The sequence below is a fragment of the Alexandromys fortis genome, unplaced genomic scaffold (genome assembly GCF_014885135.2).
Source record: "Alexandromys fortis isolate MF-2015 unplaced genomic scaffold, M_Fortis_MF-2015_v1.1 scaffold_80, whole genome shotgun sequence".
NCBI classification, from domain to species: Eukaryota; Metazoa; Chordata; class Mammalia; order Rodentia; family Cricetidae; genus Alexandromys; species Alexandromys fortis.
In genome coordinates this window covers 4,678,489-4,701,356 of record NW_026068174.1, presented here as the reverse complement: position 1 = coordinate 4,701,356, position 22,868 = coordinate 4,678,489, and the positions used below count along the sequence as shown (strand labels likewise).

Here is a 22,868-nt window from a genome sequence, read left to right as displayed (position 1 = left end):
GGCCTTGCTAGTAGAGCCCATGGGATATCTGGTCAGTGTTTTATTTTTCCCCCCTTTGGTTTTTCGAGACAGAGTTTCTCTATGAGACAGTCCTGGTTGTCCTGGAACTTGCTTTGCAGACCAGGCTGGCCTTGAACTCACAGATTTCTGCCTGCCTCTGCCTCCTGAGTGCTGGGATTAAAGGTGTGTTTATCTCCATCCTTTAAACTGTTTTATCTGTGACTTTTGCTGACTTCTATCCTTTATTTTTCTTTTCCTTATTCCCACTCTTCTCCTCTCCCCTCCTGTTCTGTGTGGATCCAACCTAGTGCCTCCCAGCTGCTCCCCAGCCCCCATCACTGCCCTCTTTCTGAACTCTTATGCATGCTCATGAAAAGCTGAGGCTCGGACTTTAGACCTTAGGGCTGACCCTTCCTGAACTGTTCAATAACTCTGACCCCAGAAGCTCAGCGCCAGGGGAGGTCTTTCATCCTAGGCTGTGTCAGCAAAGCTCCCAGCACGTCCACAGCAGCATCGACAAGCAAGGTGAGTAACAGAACCTCACATGGGGCGCTGGCAGCGGAACGAAATCACGCGCAGAAAGCATGGGACACAGTGCAAGCAGAACCCAGGCCTTGATGCACGGCAGCTCTTGCTATTAGCAGTGGTATCGCTTGGGCTCTTCCATTATCAGCCTGACTCTTTGCCTTCCTCCATCTCTGCAAAGGGCAACAACCTTTGACTTCACTCCCCTGAGTTTATCTCTGGCAGCAGGCATTATTTGCTGAGGGACAGCTTTGTGCTGGCTGCTATGCCGCACTTTGGATGGTTTTTCATACACTGAAGATGAACTTAGGCTCCTCCTTTCTCCACCACCCCAGTGCTGATTACAGACTTACACCTTCGTGCCCAGCTTTGTGTTCAAACCTAAGGTTTTCTTTTTTTATTATTGACTTTTATTGAGCTCTACATTTTTCTCTGCTCCCCTCCCTGCCTCTCCTCTCCCTGCTTCAATCCTCCCCCAAGGTCCCCATGCTCCCAATTTACTCAGGAGATCTTGTCTTTTTACACTTTCTACTTCCCATGTAGATTAGATCTATGTAAGTCTCTCTTAGTGTCTGCATTGTTGTCTAAGTTCTCTGGGATTGTGGTTTGTAGGCTGGTTTTCTTTGCTTTATGTTTAAAAACCACCTATGAGTGAGTACATGTGATAATTGTCTTTCTGTGTATGGGTTACCTCACTCAAAATAATGTTTTCTAGCTCCATCCCTTTTCCTGCAAAATTCAAGATGTCATTTTTTCTACTGTGTAGTACTCCTAAAACTTAGGGTTTCCTCCATGATAGGCAATTCCTTTTCTGAAATATCTGTAGCCCCCGTTGCAAGACAGAATTTCTCTGTGTAGCCCTGGCTGTTCTGGAACTCACTCTGTAGACCAGGCTGGCCTCGAACTCACAGATCTGCTTGCCTCTGCCTCCCGAGTGTTGGGATTAAAGGCGAGTGCCACCACTGCCAGGCACCCCTGCTATTTATTAATACAGGGTCTCACCATATAGTCCATGCTGGCCTCTAACTCACTGTTTAGGCCAGGCTGACCCTGAGCTATTGGCAATCCTCTGACCTCAGCCTCCCAAGGGTTGGCCTTTGAAGCATGGGACATCATGCCCAAGCTCACTGCTCTACTGGGACAAGCCTGAAAGGATGGCGCATTATAAATCCCATCCTCCGATGAGGGCACTGAGGCCCAGGGGATTCCGTGACTTTTGCAAACTCACAACCAATCCTTGACAGAATCAGAACTTGAACTAAGTCAGCTTTGTAAGCTTTGGCTGGCTTCCCTCCTCACTTCTGTATTTGATGGGAGTTAACGCTGAGTGGGATGTTCTGGGAGCCAAGCAGCAAAGAATAGCCAGAGTTTTGCACTTGTTCCATCTACCTGAGACCCCTCAAGCCACAGTGGAGTAGCTTTGCAGTTCTGGGAAGTCTGCAAAGGAGAGTGGGCCTCAGGGCTCAAGCTTGGCCAGTCAACGGTTGACATATCTTTGATGGATTAGCCATCTCCAGAGCGGCTAATGGTGACAAAGAGGGAAGGGACCTGCCCAGAGTCTCACATAGGATCAGACTGGGAGGGGGGTGGTAGCTGGAAGGTGGATAGGTCTGAGGGTGGAGAGGTTCTCTCCCACCCATCTAAGAGTCTCCCCACCCCTTCTCTATATCCCTGCGCAAGCTCACTCTCAGCAATGCTAAATGTGGCGTGACCGGGAAGCGTGGAACTGGCTGTAACTGGACACTTCAAGGGATCAGGCAGGGGTGAGGACACCCCATCTCTGGCTTTGCATGACTGCTCACCCTGGCCCATGCTCCCTGGACAGCTCAGGTCAGAGCTGCCTTCCCCGGAGGACATGATGTTTTCCAAACACAATCCCAGCCCCCTCCAGGTGTGAGAGCAGGGGCTTCTCCCTCTAGATCTCAGGCTCTGAAGTCTGGGGAGGGGTGAACACTAGTGGTTAAACTTGAGGAGGAGTTGCCTTTCAGTTCCAAGCCCTGTCACGTTCTGGCTATGTGATTCCGAACACATGGTGTAAGTCTATACTTCACTTTCTTCAAAGAAGTGGGGGGTGTGACTTATCTCACTGGGACTTCTTGAAGATTAAGTGCAGTGTGTGCATAAGGTACGGATCCCTAGAAAATGATCAGGGACACACGTCACACCTCCGGCCTCAGTTGGCCAAATGTAGCTGAACCCGAGGGCCTCTAGCCCCAGGCTCTATAGTTTCCTTGATGGCTCTGCTGCTTCAGGTCTGGTAGTCCAAAGAAGAGGTGCTGATGATGCTGTCCATAGGTGGCTGCTGCCCTCGCTGGCCTTCCCTGTCTGCTTGGTCTTCATTTATTCTGACCTCACAAGACTCAGACACCGGCCCTGCTGCCTCACAGACTTGAATCTGGAGCAGGGCGCCTAAGCTCCACTATGCCTTCCCCTCCTGAAGCTCCTTCTTGCTTAGAAATACCCCTACCTAGTCCTTCTTCCCCTGCTGGAGCTGGCTGTAAAAACCCTGGCAGAGATTCCCCTGCCACCATTCCTAGCCGGCACTATCACTCTCTGGCTCTGCAAACCTCCACTGCTTTTCTGGGATTTGAGCTTATCTCGTGGACTTCAGAGAACTTCCCCTTAATCTCTATGGAGGATGCAGATGTCCCAGAGTGGTCCTCGCCCAGGCTCTCTTCTGGGTGGGTTCCAGAAATACTGACTTCCAACTCAGTGACCATGGTGCATCCTTGTTTCCCAAGAGCCGAAGCCCTGTTCTAGGAGCCCCTTAAGGGAATGAACTGACTGTTCTAAAGCCATACAGCTAGGCAAAGATGAGCCTTTAAACAACTTCATCCTACAGGGGTCACGTGCTTCAGCGACTGGACAAAGGGCCCTCAGCTGGTATTTGGCGAAGGTCCTTTCAGCACAGAGAGGGGACAGAGAGAGGAGTCCTAGGCCTAGCCCTTTCCTGGAGCTTAAAGCTGGTGACTTGGAATCAGGTCTGGGTCTGAGCCTGAATCAGGATGAGAATTTGGTTGGACACGTTGCTTAACTTCCTTGCCTGGGCCTCAGTTTCCTCCTCCGTAAAATAGAGCTAATAATACATACCTCTTTGGAGGATCGGATGAAATATTGCTTGTAAATAGCTTAACACACAGTACATACTCAATAAATGATAGCTATTATTAATAATTAGCAGTGGGACAGAGTTAATTTAAGGCATGAGCTCCGGTGTGGGAGAGGGAACTCCCTCTTCTTGCCCTTTCCCGTCCCCCACCATCATCTCCCTAATATCATCTTCCCCCACTGACAGAGTCTGTACTTCCTCTTGACTCTGGTCTCCAAAGCCATTTTGTTCACTCCCCTGCAGTAGAGCCAGTGGCTACAGAAACTTCAATGGCTAGAATGGAAGGGATAGGGTGTCCCTACTGCTCTGGATCCCTCAGGAGGCATCTGTGGTGGCCCCAGTGTCCTGACACAGGCCTATGAACTTGGAAGGAATTTTTTTCATTGCTGTCAAACTTTGATCCTATCTCTTCTAATTTCAGAGAACGCAATGGGACATGTATCAATATTAGCAAACTGATTTCTCTTTTTTCCTTTCCCTTCTCCCCTTCTCCCAAGCCCAGAATCCATAGAACTGGTCCAGAGCACTTACGGCTCACCACTTAGAACCAGCTTCTGCCCGCCACGTCTCCTTCATGGGCTGGAGATTTGGGAATAAGCTGTGAGCTGTGTTCCCTTCTACTGTAAAACCATGATCATTCTAGACCCACAACTTTGGAGCATTCAGAAGTTGCTGTTGCTTGTTTTTATCATGACTTCACCTCTTCCTCCCTCTGTCCCCAAGGTCAGTGAGCATAGTATGCTAGAGCCAGGGCTTTGGGGAACAAATTGAATCCATCGCTTTCAATTTTACATTCAGCAAAATAAGGGCAAAGTGGCCATGGCCCATAGCTGCCCATGCAAATTTTCAAATACCACAGACCAGAATCCTGGCGGGTGTGCCGACATGTGCCTTTAATCCCAGCACTGGGAAGGCAGAGACAGATGGATCTCTGTGAATTTGAGGCCAGCCTGGTCTATATAGTGAGTTCCAGGACAGTCAGAGCTGCATAGTGAGACCTTGTCTCAAAAAATCCAAAATCAAACACAGCCAAAATGAAAATCAAACCAGAATTCCTCTTCCCCTTTTTGAAAGCTGGTATTTGCTGAAAATTTACCAGCACTCTGCAGGTAGAGAAGCGAGGGCATTGGCTTCATTTTTTCAAGGAAACAAAAGCAAAAACACAAAACAAAAACCCGAGGTCAAGAGAGAAGAAACATGCCTAGGGCCACACAGAGAAAATGGAAAACCCTGTCTCTGGTGCCTCAAGAGCCCCAGACCACTTATCCAGTGTGACAATTAGCAAGACATGTTGAAGACCCTCTCATGGTCTGGCCATCCTTGCCACCCTCTGCCCTCTGAGCTCTTCCTGTGATTCTTGGAGACGGGAAAGAAACATTGGGGGGGGGGGGGCGCAGAAAATGTAGACCTGATGGGCCCTAGAATCAAAGGAAGAGAGAAATGGCCCTCTGACCTTGAGTGGGGAGGCTGGGAGGAAGCCCCTTCCCAACACTGCTCACTGGAGGAACACTGAATCAGTGGCAATCATTGCTGCAGGACTGTATCCCCCAGTGCCTGGCATCCCCACCGTGAACCCTTCTCTTAAACAGTCAGATCTGCACTGCCTCTAGCCATTGGTACCTCTGCTTCCCAAACTGTCTCCTTGGCACTCAGACAGAAGGGGTCATTTAAGGGTGGGGCCTGGGGGACACCCACTTTTCTGGTTTCATGGTCTTAGACAAGTTTTATTTCCTCGTCTGCATTTCAGTTCTTCAGTAGGAGGCAAAATGAAGCCTGGGGATCATTTGAATCATAAGATGCTGATGTTGGTCCTGTGGATGAATATAGTGTATATCTATCTATGTATATATAGTGTGTATGTATATGTATAGAGAGAGTATACACATATGTAGAGAGGTCTGCCAGGCTTGTACCAGGAATTCTGGTTATGTCCCAGGAGGGAGGATCTGCATTGTCACCCCTTCTATGGATTAGGAAACTGAGGCTCAGAGAGGTTAACCTGACTCGCCCAAGTCCCCCAGCTAGTAAATTGTGCTCCCCAGGATCCAGACCCAGTCTTCAAAGCTAATCTCCTTAACCACTATACCACACAGCCCCGCCTCAGCAAGGTGAAGGTTTTCCTGGGAGGGTCTGTCCTGGAGCCCCTGCTGGCAGCTGAGTCACTCCTGCCTGGCCAATGGCTCTCACAGGGGGTTCTGCATCCCCCCTCCCACCTGTCGGCGCCCTCCTTCCTGCCCTTTATGAGCAGGCGGAGCCGGCTCGGTTCCACCTTAATGGTTTCTGTTGCTGGCTGCGGCAGCATGTTTTATGAGGGGTGGGGCTGTGCCCAGTGTTCGCCTGCAGCCCCACCCGGGGCTCCACCTGCCTGGCGGCTGGGAGGGGTTCCCTGGAGCAGGTCCCTAATTACCTTGTTGTGGGGGGGGGGTGGCAGGGGAGGACCTGGGGACTGTACCTGAGGCTTGCACGTCTCAGGATTCTGGGAGTCTAGGGGTGTCAAGAAGGGGTTTCTAGCAGCTTTCCTCCCAATGTCCTGAAGGCAGTCCTCCTGACTCTCTCTCTGGCTCTGGATCCTGCCTAGGCTGATGAAGGGTGATGGAGGCAAAGCAGCCACAGACAGGCGAGATGGCTTAGCAGGATAAAGGTACTGGCTTTCAACCCTGACAACTTAAGTCTGATCCCTAGGGCCCACATAGTGAACGAAGAGAACCAGCCACGAGTTGTTCTTTGGCCTCCATACTCTTGCTGTGGCAAGCATGCACATGAACACACACACACACACACACACACACACACACACACACCACAAAACCTAATAAGAAAAACAACCATATCCCCCTTGCAATGTTCTGTGAGCCACTGAGACCTGCGGCTAAGTCATTCCCAAGTCAGGTCTTCCCTAAACCTAGATCAGTCATCTCCCAGGCTGGACAGCAAGCATCCTTTACTTCATTACACTTGTCCTGAAAAGGTTCTTGAGCTATCTTCTCTGCTCTCTGCCCTAGGCAGACCTGGAAATTCTAGATTTTTTTTTAAAGGTTTCTCTGTATAGTCCTGCTGTCCTGGAACTCACTCTGTAGACCAGGCTGGCCTGGAGCTCAGAGATTCGCCTCCTCTGCCTCCCGAGTGCTGGGATTAAGGCGTGAGCCACTACATCCTGGCTGGTCTTAATTCTTATAATCTTGTCCACTTGTCTTATACATCAAGGGCCTCTTCCTAAGGGAGCATAGGTTCTTCCCTTCTAGCTAAGAGAAATAGGTTCATCCCTTCTACAGGGAAGGTGGCAGCTTTGCTGAGAATGTCTGATGCTGACAGCCTCCCGTCCACCGGCAAACCTCTGCCTAGCATGCTTTCTTTCCGTAGTCCTTGGCCACCTCGGGCAGCCTCCCCACTCTCCAGCCCTTCCCCCATCCTATTCCACCCAGTCTTGATCCCCAAAGAAGCCAAATCTAAACACTCACAGTGGGCTCTGGGCCATGGACACCATCCTGGCTTTGGGGAGTCATCCAGCCTACAGCCAGGGGAGCCTCTATCCAGGTATAAATACTCCCACATGCCAAGACCGGCCCCCTGCCCCAGGCCAGGGGGTGGGACTGCCTCCCCAGGCCAGGTAGGCAGGTCATACGCCCCATAAATGCCACAGGACCACAGGCCCTTCCCAGTAGCCCTGACCTCTCAAGATAGGTGGATGGATAGATGGGTGGATGTATGGATGGACAGACAGAAGGATGGGTGAAGAGAGATAGGTGAGCCATGGATAGGCTGGTGGATGGATGGATGGATGGATGGATGGATAGATGGATGGACAGATGGACATACTTATTGATGTCTGTCAGGAAAAATTTTTTTTTAAAGAAACAAGAAAGGCTATCCGTCAAAGTTGCCATCCAATCCTTCTAGGGTCTCCCTTCCTCCTTGCTATGGCCACCTAGTTTAAGAGATTGGTCTGTCTGGACCATCCCCCATTAGAGACCTCTTTCTAGAGACCTCCCATGTCCACCTGACTGCCCTCACCCACAGGAACTTTTGCTCTTATTCTTGGGGGCCACTTATGACCTACCTTTTTTCCCCCTCCTGCCTACCTGCTCTGAGACCAGGAGCCTCCTCCCACATCTTGTTTCCAGGAGCAAGGTGGCTTCCCCTCCAAGGTTAGCAAGCATTCTCATATTCAAGAACATGACACCCTTGGATAGCCAGATAGGGAAAAGCCCCCAATTCTACCTTTTCAGGGGATTTTTGAAGCTAGCAGTGGTAGGGGCAGGCCTGACAAAGGATTTGGACACAACTATTGTCCTTGTTGGGCTGGTGGCAAGTAGTCTTCACACTTAGGAGACAGAGAAAGGAGGATTGCAAATTTAAGATCAGCCTGGGTTGCATTGTGAGCCCTGTATCAGAATAATAATAGACCAGGTGGTGGTGGTGCATGCCTTTAATTCCAGCACTGGGGAGGCAGAGACAGGCGTATCTCTGTGAGTGCGAGGCCAGCCTGGTCTACAGAGTGAATTCCAGGTCAGTCAAAGCTATTACACAGAGAAACCCTGTCTTGAAAAACCAAAATAATAACAACAATAATAATAAATTAGAAAGAAATATTAGGATCTAAATGGAGAGCTGGGGTGGGGGGCACCTGCTTAATCCTCTGGATGCACCTTGCAGAGAGCTGGGTTTGGGACCTTAGTCCCTGAGGGTCCCCTAAGACCTCAGTCTGTCCTTGCCAGGAAAGGGACCAAGGCTGGGGAAAATACATGTGGGAAGAACTGAAAAGCAGTAGGTTTTTCACCGTCTTCCTTCCTGTGACAAGCCACATCTGTCGAAGAGTGGGGGACAGCTGAAGGACAGAAGCATGCTGCTGGCCTCTGAGCGCCCATTAGCTCTGAGTCTCTGAGGCCAGGAAACCCCGCCCCACAATGACATCATTTGGAACTGAGCCATCCCCTCCTTCCCCCCCACAAAATTGGGTGCAGAGCCAGTTGGCTATGTCAGTAACTGGCAGCTGAGGGTTTGATCTGTAAATCTGTCAGGGGTGAGGGGACCTTATGTCATCTCCTCCTCTAACCTGCAAGTCTTTCCTGAAGGCTTCACCAAGCTTGGACTCTCCCTGCTTCCTATAGAGCCCCCCTTTTCCCTCACAGGGAGTCTTCCTGAGCAAGGACTGCGGGAAGGCCTTCTCCTGGCTGTCATCTGCGCGGGCTAGGGACTGGCCTGAACCTTACTTCCTCCTTTGTGAGACAGTAACTTCATTTGGCCTTGCATTCTTCCCCCACTGTCCCTAGGACCAGATGAGAACCGCGAAGAAATACTCGACATTCTTGCCTCCTCGCCTGGGATTCCAGGGAACCATGGCGCTCCATGAGAGCTTTGCCCCTCACTGAGATGCTCCCTACAGGAGTGCTGGTATTGCAGCTGCTTACCTTAGTAGGGGCCTCGGGAAGCCAGGATTGCACTTCCCTCGGCCAGGGCCCCCTCTCTGTACATATTATTACCAGCACTGCTCATTATCACCCATCTATTATTAGGGGTATTAATCCTGCCACCACTGCTAATAACACCGATTCAGCACCAGATGACCGCATGCTGGTATATTTCCTGTCCAAGCCAAAGGCGGGCAGGATGGGCTCCAAAGCCGAGCCCATTGGAAGATGCTCCCATTCAAGGCTCTTTCTGTGCGACAAATAGGAAAACTGAAGTCCCGCCAAGAAGGATGGCTTTGTGGGGCCGAGGACTGAAGGTCAGTCTTACCCATGCTAGGCAAGTGCTTCACCAGTGAGCCTCAGACACAGCTCCTTTCTTAGTCACTAAATTGCCGAAGCTGGCTTTGAACTTACTATGTAGCCCAGGCAGGCCTTGAACATGCCATCCCCCAGCCTCAGCCTCCAGAGTAGCTGGGACTGGAGGCCTGCCCTGCCATGTCAAGACTAGGGATTATTTTCTGGGTAGGTGTTTTGTACATACCATTTCTTCCTCTGAGTGCCTGGGCCATGTTGTCTGACTGGCTCTGAGTTCCCATTATTCCTTGGGGAAGCGACAGGTTCAGAAGGGCTTTCTGAGCTGCTGGGGCTGCTTGGCTCCAGCTTGCACCTTTCTCCCTAGAGACTCATTCTCTACATCCTTCCGGCATTCCCACCGCCCCCCACTCAAATTTCCTCTCTCCCCTCCCCCCACTCTAGGAATCTTGCATATAGGCATAGAAAGATCCTTCCAAGTTCCGATTCTCTCTCCCTCCTTTTTTCCCTTTTTCTCATTTGCTTTTGTGTTCCTTTTTTTCTTTTAGGCAGAGTCTCACAGCGGATTCCAGGTTGACTTCAAACTCATTATGTCGTCTGGACTACCCACACTAGCTTCAGACTCATAGCAATCCTCCTGCCTCAGCCTGCCCATTGCTGGGATTCCAAGAGACGCCTTTCTAAGTCTCTTGTTCTATAGGTGCCCAGGGTACCCCTTCTAGAGAGGGTCAGGGTACAGGCTCCCACTGACTAAATGTTGTAGTTCTTTTGGCTGTGTGCTGGGGGGGGGGCATTTGATAACTGGGTCTTTCCATCACAGTGGTGTGTGCGTTCATGGGTGAGTTCATGTGCATGTGCGTGTGTGTGTTCATCCTTGTTCACATCCTATGCCTCTGAACCTGATAGGCTGGTGCTGTCTGGGACACGGCTGTGGAATTTACAAGTGCAGGTGGGACTTCCATCTGTCTGCAGGCGATCCGGCTCCAGGGACACGCCCCGTTCTGGGTGTCTAAGAGTGTACCGACCTAGTGTGTGTTGGTGCCTAGGCTGGCTGCAGTTTGTCAGAAGTAGTGGTTTCAGGCTGAGAGTGGGTGGGTGCTGAAGGCCCTATAGAGTGTTTGTGAGGGCAGGGTTGGTAGCTGGCTGATCACAGACTGTTCTGCAAGCGTGGGGTGGCCGGTCAAGGCTGTGCCTCCTAGCGGGTTCTGGGTAGCATCTCAGAGAGGAAGTGTCTTGAGGAGTAAACCACCTCCCCCCACACACCCAGAAAGCTTCCAGAATATCCCTGAAAGCTCAGGTTCCCTTCCCCAGTGACTCACAGCAGGCTCTCATTCCCCGGGAGAGATCACGATTCAGCTAATTCTTTCTCAGTTCCATTCACCTGAGCTGACTAAGCAAGAGCCACAGGCGGGGTAGAGACTGGGGGATACTCATGACGGTGGCAGTCATTCCTAAACCACCCAGCCGGCCTTGCTTCAGCTTCTGTCCACCTTCCTGCCTTGGCCTGGCCATACCTGACCTGATCAGTCATGCCTCGGCCCCTCCCCCTCAGTTTGCTACACAGTTGCAGCATCCAGGCTTCGCTCCTCTGAACTCACTTAGATGGTTTTGTTTTTATTTGGGGGGCTGAGGGCTGGCACCCACGACCTCAGCTCTATAAAGCACAGGATTTCCCACTAAACTATATAAATCCCTACTGAACTTCATTTTACTGTCTGCTAGCTTCCAGCTTTGGAAGGCCCACAGAGGATCAGGAAACCGAGAGTTTCTCTAGAGCAGATCCTATACAATCCATTTGTCCCTGGGGCTCTTGGCTCCTCAGTCCTAAGAGATAAAGTAGGGGGTACTGGGAGAAGTTCTAGATTCCTAGGGGATTCTGCACAGGGATGCCCATCCAACCTGTGGGGGTGCTAATGGGGGTCACAGGGCTAGGAGGGAGAGTAGGGGGAGCTGGGGAGGAGAGGGAGTAGGATGGAGATGGGGTTGTAGAGACTGTGGCAAAGTTGAGGATGGGGAGAGAACATGGAAAAGAATGGGTTGAGCTGCGGCTGCTGCACGTGAAGATAAGGGGAGTCCAGGTGTCACAGCTGCACCTGTAACCCCAGCATGCAGGAGACTGACACAGCAGTACCTCCAGCTCAAGTCAAGCCTGCGGTAAGGAGAGCTGATAAAAGGTTTAGGGCTGGGATGATAAAGGAGGCAGGGACCAAGGCAGGCTGGAAGGGCTAGGGGCCCAACCTACTGAGGGACCATCTGATGGGTGCTTCTGGGATGCACTCTCAGAGGCCAGCATATCTTTCCCCTGCTCTGAGCCTGCTGCCAGTCCCAGTCCACCTCATTCACCCCGGATCGATGCTGGCCTGTCCTCCCCAGGAAACCATGCCGGGGTTACATAGGCTGGTATAGTTCAATTTAAAATACTGAACCGTTTCCCCAAATTCACGATCTCCCATTGTGGGAGCCTGGCAGGCTGCAGCAGGGATGGTGGCCTCTGTCCTCATCCTCTCTATCGGTTCGGTATGGGGAACCAAAAGTGGCCCATAAGCTAGGCACACCTTTAACTCCAGTACTGAGAAGGCTGAGGCGGCAGGATCATTGTGAGTTCAAGGCTAACTTGAGCTAGATAGGGAGCTCCTGTCTCAAAAAACAAAGAGATGGCCCTGGTTTCAATAGACTATGGTGCGGGAGAGAATGGCAGGATGCAGCAGGCATTGACGTTCCCAGGACTTTTTTATGCGACTGAGGAACAGGCGCTAGCTATGTGTAGACTCAGGGCAGGTAGTGGGGCGTTTGCTGGTCCCTGGAGACCAGGTTCAACTCAAGCTAGAAGGAGGCGGGAGAGTTAGACAGCAGAAAAGGCTCTAAGTAGGATGCCCTGTGGCTTTCTTAGATGGTGGAAGGGACTTTCCATGGGGGCCAAAGGAAGGGTTTCCCTGGAGCAAAAGATGGCGTGTGACAGAAAGCGTGTGCCACGAGGGGCTTTTTCTTTTGTCTGTAACTGTCCAAGGTTTATTTCTCATGAAGGGCAATAAAGCTGTCAGTTGGAGGAAGTGTGGGGATCTATGACACAGATGAAGAGCGCAGTGGTCCCTCATGGCCCCTAACCTTTCCATTTCCTTGCTTTTCCTTGGCTCATTCACTAGTCCAGAGGATTTCTGGGCTCCCTAAACCCCTGGGAACTAAAGTCCTCTGAGAACTCCCTGGCATTCCCGGGAGAACAGGTTCCTGGCCCGGAGTGAGGCACGAGGCCTGGGGGTGCAGCGTGCCTCGGCAGGCCTCCCAGCCGGGAGCTGAGCTCGGCATAGGCTGCCCGGGCGGGGCTGGGTGGAGAGCTGGGAGGGCAAGTGCCCCTCCCCATGGCATCTTCACCCCTGAGGTTCCTCCTCAACCCAGGGCAGCACTTGGGCCCTCCATTCTTCCCCAGGACCCAGCTCAGTTGTCTTAGCTGGGCTCACCATCAGCCCTTCCCAGGGCCAAGAGAGAGAAGAGGCAGGCAAGATAGGCTGCCCCGCCTCATCCCGGGGCTGCCCTTAGACTACGGCATCCAGTCAGATTCTGTGAGTCAGGACGGAAAGGGGGCTCTATCCAAGCCCTGTGGGATAGGACTAGAGTTCCCTGCCACCCTCTCTACTCCCAGGGCTCATCCATCAATTCAGGGGAACAGGATTTCATCAGTAACAGAAAGAGAAGGACCTGGGGAAGGTAGGGATGGACCCTGCAGCGGTAGAGACTTCAGAGAAACTGTGAGGGAAACTATCAAATCTCCTCCTGGAGGGACTAGAACACAGAGACTGAGCTCGGTCTGGTGTGGCACCTGCCCAGCACAGAGGTAGGGGACAGAAAAAGTGAGATGGTGTCACAAGGGGAGGCATCTTCTCCATCTGGTCCTCTCTTCCTGAGCAGCTGAGCCCCAGCACTGCGCATACCCAGGCATGTCCCCGGAGCCTGTAGGTGCAGAGTGAAGAGGCAAACACGCCCACTTATTACTCTAGCCTTCACCCAACCTGCTTCTTTGGATACTGAAGGAGAGCTGGGGGGCTCCACAGCAAATCCCAGGACTCTGTCTGGTCAGGTAGGGGGCAGAGGGCAGTCTCAGCTGCTGGAGAGGCTTTTGACTGTTCCCTGTGGGACTTCACTCTCTAGATACCCCAGTTCTAGGTGGGGGGGTGCATCTGTGAACTCTCTGCCTGTCTCAGATCTGCTCACCACTCCTCTCTACTAGGGGATCTTGAGGCAGAGAAAAGTCTCCGGCCCTCAGAGACCTGCGCCTCCAGCCCAGCATTGCCGACTCCAAGCCACAGCACCTGTTGCCACCTGTCTGCTTCTGCACCAGGTGCAACCGTCTCCTCTTTGCAAGTCAAGCCTCCGCACGGAATACGGAACACACAGACCCCAGCCCGGGCATTCCAGAGAGATGGCTAGCACAAGTCTCCAGAGCTGGGAGCCTCATCTCCCACCCAAAGCCACTCAGTCGTTGACTGGGTATCTGCCTGCTTGGCTTTGACCTCCAGTTTCCCAGCTAGAGTCCCTATTGCTTCCCAGCCCAGGGTGCGTGCCACCACACAGAGCCACCACACAGAGCCATTACACAGAGCCACCACACAGAGCCACCATGCACAGCAGGACAGAGTCCTACCCTACAACAAGAAGGATCAAAGTTGGAAGACCTGGGCCAGGAAACCGAGAGAGAGGAGTGTGGAGGAGGGGTCCCCCTCAGCCTCCAAGCACTCACCCTGATCTTGAGCCTCCCTTGAAAGACAGTGAGACGCTGAGAAGCACCCAGTGCCTTCTGGGGCCCATTAAAAAGCCAAGCCCCCTCCCCTGCTGGCCTCCACGGCTGACTTGGGCCAGGTCTCCTCTTACCTGCTCAGTGAAGCAGGTCGGCGTGGGGGCCTGGGTCTAGGGGGCCAGGAGCTCTGACTGTCTGTCAGTCCGTCAGCCCGGTTGTCCTGGGTCTGCGCTGACATCAGGTGAGGGGAGGCAGCTGCTGGGTGAGCCAATAATTATGATATCAGCTTCCCCTTGCCCCGAGGGGTTGCTGCCAAAAACGGGGAGAAGAGAAAGGTGACTAAGAAGCTAGTTTGCTCCTTGGCTCTTGTTTGACAGGTACTGGCTCCTGTGCCCGCCCTGGCCGCGCCCGGCCCCCCAGCCCTCCCCTCCTGCTCCAACCAGGGCCCCCAGTCTCTGCCAGCGGGCACAGCCTGTGGCTTGCGGGGGAGGGGGTGGCTCTATGGCCCCCACCTGCACCCCAGAACAGAGATGTCAGCCCCCACGGGTGGGGCCCAGGCCTGTTGGGACACGCACCTGTGTGTCAGGAGAGCCTAGCCGCCACATGTGTGTTCATGGAGTCAGTGAGGGGTTCTGGGAAGCAGCGCATGGTTGCAGTACTGAGTCCTGTGAGGCATAGTGTGGACCACAGTGATTGGTACCCCTCAAGGACCTGTTGCTTTCTGGGATATGTCTACAAGGTTGTCTCATCTGCTTGTTATATTGCCTCTGACTCCTTATGTGTGTGGGGGTGTGCCCCCAAGTCCATGTGCGACTTCTCCATGTTTGTAGACTTCCTCTCTCATTTCTCCATGGGTCCTCCTAGGGATTATCTGTTCACACCTATGTCTTCCCTGATGTCTGTGCATCTGAGGCTCTTAGCCCGGTACCCAGGCCTGTATCTCTCTGCTATGTGTCGATGTTGAGTTTATAGTCATGTGTCTCTGCTCTGGGTCATCCTGCCCCATGTATGGGTGTGGGTGGAGATGGAGGTACCTAGTTCCGTGTGTCATCACCCCCCACCATCCCTCTTTATGATCTACAGGATGGAAATATCTGAGTGGCTGCTGGTTCCCAGCCCCTCAGGGTCCACAGTGGGGGTGCAGTGCCTGGTGGGTCTAGGAACTAGCCACCATGAATCCCACCCAGTTTAGACATGGTGCCTGTCCTTGCCTCTCCACAGTCTTTTTGGTCCCATTTCTATTTAATGTCCCCTGCCTTTCTCTCCTTCCCTCCCCCTCCTCTTGCCCAGCCTCTATGCCTAGTTGTACCACTTCCTGGAGCTAAGGGCTGGTATGCAATGGTAAGGCTACTACTTTGTGGGCCTGGAGATGCAGCAGACCTTCTCATTCACAGCATCTCCCTCTAAAGACACAGTGGGATTGGGGCTGGACGGTGGTTCAGGTCTTGCGGCACAAGCAAGAATGGACTGAAAACACTTGAAGATATCTTGGGCCAGAGTGAACTGGAGGCAGGAGGACCTGAATTTGGAACCCCAGAACCCATGTAAAACCCAGGCCTGGCAGGACACACTCATAACCCGGGGAAGACCGAGGATCCCCTGCCAGTCGGATTAGCCAAAACAGCAAGTTCCGGATTCAGTGCGAGACCCTGTCTCAAAAAAAAAAAATGAAATGGACAGTGAGTGAGAAAGACCTGTAACATTAATCTCTGGCCTCCACGTACAAATACACAGGAGAGTGCCATGTGTGTGTATACACATGTGCACAGACACACACACGCATGCACACACACACACACACCAACAGATAGCACATCTGGAGATATCTTGGTCTCAGTGGAGGCTGTGCAGAGCTCAGTAGAAGGGTGCTGTCAGTGGCTGACTGCATGGCCTTCTGGTGGTTTTTTGAGATGTTCTTACACTGCACCCTAAAAACTCTCTGTAATTCTCCTGCCTCAGCTCCCTGAGCTGTGGCTTCACAGGCATTCTCTACTTTGTTGCTCAATGGACCCATTTGTACATGATGCTTAGCTGTGTGTTCTTCCACACTTGGCCCTCAAGTCTCACTTTCCTCGTCTGTGAACTCGAGGATTGGAAGGATTATAAAGGTGTATGTTCTCAGTTCCCAGGATGACCCACGGTGAGAGCCGACAGTCAATAAATATGCATCTCCCTTCCCTACGCTAAGCCCTGAGCATGCTTGCATACAAGCTTGGGAAGAGGATTTGCTTTCTGGGGTTAGGCTGGAGGAGCTGAGTCAATTCACCTTTCTCTAGGGAAAAAAGTGCCTTTTCCTTAAAGGGAATGGTTTTAAGGGGAGCCCTGTTCCCTTACAGCTAATGGTGAAGGAGACTGTCTTGTGTGTTTGGGAATTGTTTGCTCTGATGTGTTCAGGGTTGATTGTCTTTTCTAGACTTGCAAAGTATTTCTGTATAGATATTTTAGAAATGGAGAACCAGGAAAGTTATGGGTGGAGCTCTACCACCTTGGCTATCCAGTGCAGTAAGAGAAGCAGGGGGAACGGGGGTACCAACAAAAGCCAGTAAAGACACTGCTGCCAAACCCCAAGACCTGAGCTCAATCCCTGGCACCTGAGTCATGAAAGGAGACAGCTGACTGACTACTGAAAGTGTCCTCTGCCCTTCACACGTATGCTGTGGCATGAGGCTTCTTCCTTTCTCCAAACAAATAACTAAATGTAATAAAATATTTTTAAGGAAAAAAAAAAGGGGGGGCTGGAGAGATGGCTCAGAGGTTAAGAGCATTGCCTGCTCTTCCAAAGGTCCTGAGTTCAATTCCCAGCAACCACATGGTGGCTCACAGCCATCTGTAATGGGGTCTGGGGCCCTCTTCTGGCCTGCAGGCATACACACAGGCAGTATGTTGTATACATAATGAATAAATAAATATTTTAAAAAAGTAAAAGAAAAGAAAAAAAGGGAAAGAAGGAAGGAAGGGGGAGGAAAGAAGGAAGAGAAGGGAAGGGAGGGGGGAGAAAAAGGAAGAAAGGGGGAGGGAAGAAGGAAGGGGGAGGGTATAAGTAAAAGGAGGATATAAAATTTTCAAAAAGCTACAAATGATAAAGCTCTTTAACCAAACTAAAGAGAATCAGAGGAAAGACCATGAGAGGAGTCGAGTGAATTCTGTTGGGTAGCCAACTAGCAGTTATGTCTGTAGGAGTCAAAATCATCTCTGTGCGCTGAAGACGAGCTGGAAAACGGCATCCACACGCAGCACTGCACACCTGCCGCCTCAGTCTGAAAAACGGAGAACTGAATTCAAGACCAGCCTGGGCTACACAGCCACACCTCACATCAGGATTGGACACGGACACAGAAGACCCAAGTGCCCACGTTAACGACATTGCAGACTGCCAGTGAAAATCAGGAATCTAGTTAGGCGTGGTGGCGCACACCTTTAATCTCAGCATTCAGGAAGCAGAGACAGGTGGGTCTCTGTGAGTTCAAGGCCAGCCTGGTCTACAGAGTGAGTTCCAGGACAGCAAAAGATACACAGAGAAACCCTGTCTCAAACAAACAAACAAACAAACAAACAAACAAACAAACATCAGGAATCCACACGAGGAAAACGACAGGCTCGTACTGGCTGACATAAAAAGAAGGACCACAGAAATAGAAATATGTGTCTGTTATGGAACGAGAAAGCTGAACATGGCGTCTCACGGAAGTAGGTTCTTGTCCAAATAACCTCCAAACAGAATGCCAAATTCAAAACCTAACTTCCTTGGCCCTTAGAACTTGGCAGGTAGAGTCCAAGGGCTAGGAGAAGAATCAGTACATGCAAATGGCTTAGAGTCCTCAAAATTTGCCTGGACAATCTTTAGACTCCCAGTGAGGCCCCAGGGGAACGGTGGAGTCAAGCACGGTGCTGCAGGTGGAGAATCCGAGCACTCAGGGGGAGCTTCAGTTTGAGGCTATCCTGGGCTACATAGCAAGAGTTTGACTCAAAGCTAAATGAAAACAATACTAGCCTGGTGAGATGACTCACAGGATAAAGGTGCCTACCATCTGAGTTTGGTCCCCAGAACCCACATGAAGGAAGACGGATAAAACCAACTCCATATAAAATGTGCCATGGGACACATGTGTCCCCCAACAGGACATAGAAATGATGCAAAAAAAATCTACCCCCCCCCAAAAAAAAACTAAATGTGATTTTGGCATCAAAATAAACAAATGAATTAGTTAATGGGAAAGAGTCGAGGATACAGTCGACGATTTCCGAGAATTGGGCGTGTAATGAGAAGATGACACACGGGGGGGGGGGGGGGGGGGGAATGTAAAAACACAGTAATAGGGCTGAGCTACTGGACTTGAAACAGTTAAAATAGTCAAGCCTTGCTTCATGTTATTAACAGTGCTGGAGTCTGGAGGCAGGAAGGGCAAGAGCTTGTGGTTGCAGGAACGCCTGTCTCAAACAGTACAAACCAACAGGGTGATGAAAGTCATGTGTGGTGGCTCACACCCAAAAGCCTAGCACTTGGGAGACTGAGGCAGGAGACTGCCGGAGCTCAGACCAGACTGAATTACATAGTGAGTTCCATATCAGCCTGAGCTACAGTGAGATTCAAACAAAATGAGCAGGCCAACCGCATACCTTCCAAAACCCATACAAGACTAAGAAGTGGAGATCCATACAAATCAATAAAAAAATACAGAAATTATTTTATTAAATTATGAAATAGAAAAGATACCCTGAAGCCTGACATCAAATCAGGAAGCCATACACAATTACATTGACAGATTTTACTACCTAAAAATTCAAAATTTATTTATATAAAAATATAAGCAGCTAAAAGACAAAAGTAACACCTAGAAGAAACTTGTACCACATAGGATAAAGGATCAGTACTCATAATATATAAAGAACTCCTCCAAATAAATAAAAAGCCATCTCTCAGGAAAACGGACAATAAATCCAGGTGGTGGTGACACACACCTTTAATCCCAGTACTCTGGAGGCAGAGGCAGGTGGATCTCTGTGAGTTCAAGGACAGCCTGGTCTACGGAGTGAGTTCCACGACAGTCAAAGCCACACAGAGAAACTCTGTCTTGAAAAACTGAAAAAAAAAAATGCTGAGTTAGAATCAAGAATCTTTCTCCTGATGATAGATAGAACGGTTGGCTTCTCTCTTCAAGCCAGGCCCTCAGCTTCTCTCCTTGGCCCAGAAGCCCCATCCCAGCATTCACCTCAATTCTAGCATCTGCAGTGTTGGCTCAGATAACACTCCCAACCTCCAGCAGACAGAGTTGAGCTTGACATTGGTCCCAGTAGTGTTTGAACAGGCCTGAGAAGCCAAGGGGTTAGAACTATGATTCCAGTTGAGACCCAAGCAGGAAGAACGATTTCCATGCGTGGAGCACCCGTGACTTGGAACAGGCTAGGGCCATCCTCCCCTTCCATCAGAACGGGCCACTGTGTGTCAAGTTCTGCACGTGTGTGAGGGATTGGGTGGGGTGGGGTATACGCTTGTGTTTGTGTGGGTGTGTCTGGGTACGTGGAGGCCAGAGGTCAATGTGTGACGTCTTCCTCACTCTCTCCTCACCTTATTTTCTGAGACAGTTTCTTACAGAATCTAGAGTTTCTTTGGCTACACTGGCTGGCTGGGGTGCTCCAGAGACCCACTTGTACTGGGGTTCGGGTGTCAAGCCGTGGGCTTTTATGAGGATTCTGAGGCTTGACCTCAGGCCTTTATGCTTGTGAGATGAGCAATTTACCCTCTGAGCCTTCTTACCACTTGTGGTCCCCTTCTCTCTTTCTCTCTCTCTCTCCTTCAATTTAGACACAGGTCACTCTGTGGCCCTGGCTGGCCTCTATCTCTTTATGTAGACCAGGTCACCTTCAATTTGCAGCAATTCCCCTGAGCAGAGTTATAGGCAGAGTCCACCATGCTGAGCATGTTTGTCTGTCTCTGCTTTTGTAGGCTGACTTCTACTTTTCAAAGTGAGTTGAGCCTGCCCTTCCAGACTCTCCCTCTCCCTGCATTGGTAGAAGACCCAGAGGAATGTCTGCAGAAGGGTCCTGGAGCGGGCCTCCAGTTTAAATTCCACTTAGTATACTTGAGGCCCCAGCACACTGCCCCCTGCAGACCCCAGCCCAGTCACTGCAGGCCAGACTTCACAGCAGAGGGATGTCGTCACAGGGTGGGCATACTGGGGGCGGTGGCTCCTTGCTTGGGTGGTGGAACAACTGGACCAGAGCCTCAGGGGAACTGGCTAGAGAGGTCCGCCCTGTTCTGGTTGGCTGACCCTTGGGAAGCGCAGGGAGTTTCCAAGCTTGGTGGGGAGGGTCTGAGTGGGGGGGGAGCGGGCCCAAGTCCTTTAGGCAGGATGGCTGCTGTAACTCAGGTCCTAATAATCCCTCCCCACTGGGATCAGAGGAGGTGAGAACAGTGAGTGTTTCTGCTGCCCAATGCATGGGTACCCTCTCTCTCAGGCTTGTCCATGGCTATGGTGGGATATGGAGCACCATCTGTTGAAATAAGAGCGGCGGGGCTGCGTCCCCAGCACCCCGGCCGCCTGCTAGCTCATGCCCAAAATAACAACACACAAACTGTATTCATTTAAACACTGCTTGACCCATTTCTATCTAGCCTCTTCTAGGCTAATTCTCACATATTAATTTAGCCCATTTCTAATCATCTGTGTAAGCACCCCAAGGTGCGCTTACCTTGAAGATTCTAGCCTACGTCCATCCTGGGTCGGAGGAGCTTCATTGTGTGCATCTGCCCGGGAGAGCGGAGCATGCCTCTCTGTCTGAGGCGTCTGGCTCTGAGAGGAGTGTGTGTCTGGGTGTCTGTGACTGTGGGTGTGAAAGGGTTGTGAGGGTACAGGAATGTGTTTGAGAATGGTGCTGAGTTCCTCCAGGGCTCTGGGCTCAGGGTCACCCACCCTTAAAGGGTCACCCACTCCGTCATAGTCTTACACCCCCTTCCCTCGTTCCTTTCAACACATCTGTGCTGCAGGTTAAGACTGGCTTTGCCTTGACCTCCTGTTTCCAGCCAGCTGGGGTGGAGGCCTTAGGCTACTACTTTAGGCAGCTGCTCAGCCCCTCCCTCCCTGAGACTGGGAGACAGAGACCCCCCACAGGGGTCCCAATTGGAGGGGCTGAACCCTAGAGTGCTTCCAGCAAAGATGAACATGACAATGGGGGTGACAAGCTCTTTTCTGTCTGGTAGGTGTCTCTCGCAGCCGTGGTAGCAGTAGCCTCTGCAGTATGCTTGCTATGGCTGCTCGTATAGACTGAAGCTAGCTGGCAGGGGGAAAGTAGGAAACGGGGACCACCTCCACCCGGGGCCTCAGGACACAGCAATGGGGAAACATCTAAAGTTGGCCCAGAAATCTGGACCTCTTTGCTGAGGCTAAAATGAGGTTAGGCCTGAGAGGTCAAGAGTGGCCCATAAGGCAACTGGAAAGGGCTTTGAGGACAGGGTGTCCTGCTGGCCTCCATGGGAAGGCATACGTACTGCTGGGCTCCTGTGCCCCCATTGCTCGTATGACAGTCCCTGTGCCAGGCTGCAGGAAGGAACTGGGCACATGACTCCAGCTGGCAGGCTGCAGTGAAGCATTTCGGCTTCTTGATTTTCCACAGGATTGGGGAACTCATGTCTTGAGTTCTTGAATCCCACCGGCCCGGAGACACCCCAGACCCCTTGCTACCCTGTCCCCGAAGGCAGCAGCGATGGGTCATGTGTGCTTAGCGGGGTGCCCCAGGATTCTAGGCTAGCAGGCCTGATCTACCTGCTGCAGCCTGGAGCATCTAGGCTGCTGTGAGGCCCTGACCCAGGCTGATAGGCCTTTCCTGCAAAGGCCAGACCAGTCCTTGTGCTTTATGGCCCAGCTAATGATGGGGACTAGGCCGAAGGGCCGCCTGCAGCCTAGCCCTCCTGGATCCAGCTTGCTGAGGAGGGGAATAGGAGGCTTGGACAGTACATGCATGGCCCACGAACTCTGGCCTTAGCCTGACTGCTGTCCATCTGCCCTGAAAAGGGCAGGACCAGGAAACCCACCTGCCCCTCTGAGCAGGGCTAACAGGGTCTAGAGTTGAGTGGGCACCAGCTGGATTTGGTGGCACTCAAGAGGCTGAGGAAGGAAGACTACCTTCAAGGCCAGCTTAGTCTACATTGTGAGTTCAAGGCCAGCCTGGGCTACAGGAGGAAACTATGTCTCAAAAACTCAGAACAACAAATGGGCAGGCAGTTGCTTGTGCCCTGTGAAGCCGTCCCCAGCCAGGGCTGGGGTTCAGGTACCCATAGCAGCAGAGAAGACCCTTCTCGCCACCCTCCTGGGAGCCCACTGCATTGTTGGGGGACAGTCCCCTGAGGCCTTGGGGGTGGGCTCACGTGGTTTGTGGCTGTACTTCATGTGTGAGGAATGCCAGCTTGCGGGGGGAGGCGGGGGTAAGGGCAGAGTCACTTTCTTAAAACACCTCACTCTCCCTGGATGCTTGGCATGTTCTGTCAGGATCCATGTCCCCCGGAGACAGCCATATTGTTTCATGGCTGCTCTCCCTACGGGTCCCCAGCTCTGTATTGGTGGTGAACAGGATGAACTCTCTTCTGTCTTCACAGCTGGTACCCCGCTCTGTTAATATCTTTTTTTCTTTCCCTCTGCTGCAGAAGGGAATTGGGTAAGACTTAGGAAACTCCACAAATGAATCCCAGGCTCGCAGGGCACCGTCCGCACTGAGAGACTTAGGACAGACACACAGACGCGGCGATGGACTTCCAAGCTGGGTGAGGTGTTGATGCTAGAATGGACGGTGA

General features: G+C 51.7%; 1 long non-coding RNA gene across 2 annotated transcripts; it reads left to right on the top strand.

The window, feature by feature from the left end:
- The first annotated feature begins 450 nt into the window (after positions 1-450).
- Positions 451-16,919, top strand: LOC126492469 (uncharacterized). Of its 2 annotated transcripts, XR_007589595.1 has the most exons (5): positions 451-525; positions 8,905-9,025; positions 9,148-9,359; positions 9,903-11,508; positions 13,258-16,919. It is a non-coding gene; the product is annotated as an uncharacterized lncRNA (long non-coding RNA). The 2 variants fall into 2 exon arrangements; XR_007589594.1 differs by having other exon boundaries at positions 9,903-16,919.
- The last annotated feature ends 5,949 nt before the right edge of the window (positions 16,920-22,868 follow it).